The sequence below is a fragment of the Eurypyga helias genome, unplaced genomic scaffold (assembly GCF_000690775.1).
Source record: "Eurypyga helias isolate BGI_N326 unplaced genomic scaffold, ASM69077v1 scaffold40782, whole genome shotgun sequence".
Taxonomy (NCBI): domain Eukaryota; kingdom Metazoa; phylum Chordata; class Aves; order Eurypygiformes; family Eurypygidae; genus Eurypyga; species Eurypyga helias.
The window spans coordinates 50,591-51,774 of record NW_010236263.1 but is presented as its reverse complement, the minus strand read 5'-3'; positions in this window follow the sequence as shown (position 1 = coordinate 51,774).

Here is a 1,184-nt window from a genome sequence, read left to right as displayed (position 1 = left end):
TCCAATAGTTGCTGCATGCTGCACCCTCATTCCTCCCCTCCTTTTCCAGCTGTAAACGTCCCAGGTTACTTGGCTTCCCCAGTAAAGGTGCTGGCGTCTCAGCCCCCAGTTACCTGTTCTTACAGCAGGAGTCATTCAGCTCTGGGTCTTGCCCATCAGCCCTACAACCACTGCACGGTACCCCCGAGCCCGTACGCCGCCCCAGCAGGGAGAATGGTGACAATGACTCGTGAAGTGACTCTTTTTGACCCCAGTCTGGGATTGCTTTAAGGCCAACATTGTTTTTCTTCACTGCTGTTTTTCTTCACTGTCAAGAATCAGATGGTGCCTTTCTCTCCACCTCTCCCTTTTTAAAATTCTCCTTTTTCCGCATGACTTGCAGGCTTTCTGACCTCACTAAACTTAGGGCTGGCAATTACAATTGCTGGCTTAATGTTCCCCTGTATATTCAACCCAGATGCCACCCTCACTCCCTTCCACGCACGTGTGGGACATGTTCTGCATCATTCTGCCTGCAATCCCCCACTGCTGGTATCACTTCAAATCCCCAAGTCTTCGTTAACCATCCACAGCTAACCATTCACGGTATGAATCACTGGCAATTTGTCCTCAGGTGGAACTCGGCTCCGCCGAAGGCAGCGAGGAGAAGCAGTTGTTCCTGGGCCCGGCAGCGGCCCGGCAGCCGGGGTAGGCCGGGAGAGGGCCAGCCGTGCTGGGACAAGTGCATCAGCCTGACAGCGTTCAAGCATTGCCACCTCCTGGCAGGGCCAGGCCGTCCAGCTGCCTCAGCGCACAGCCCGGCTGAACAGGCCCCCCGCAGGCACACTCGTTATCAAACCTGCACTTTCAGGTGTGAAAATTACGGGTATTTTTCATTGTCTGATGAGGAGTCCCCTTTATGCACGATTTTTGAAGCAGGTGGAGGTTGTGCTGGGGTTTTTAAGAAGTCTGGGTCAGTCTGGCAGGGCCAGGCCGTCCAGCTGCCTCAGCGCACAGCCCGGCTGAACAGGCCCCCCGCAGGCACACTCGTTATCAAACCTGCACTTTCAGGTGTGAAAATTACGGGTATTTTTCATTGTCTGATGAGGAGTCCCCTTTATGCACGATTTTTGAAGCAGGTGGAGGTTGTGCTGGGGTTTTTAAGAAGTCTGGGTCAGTCTTTACAGGAAAAGGCATGTGGTCTC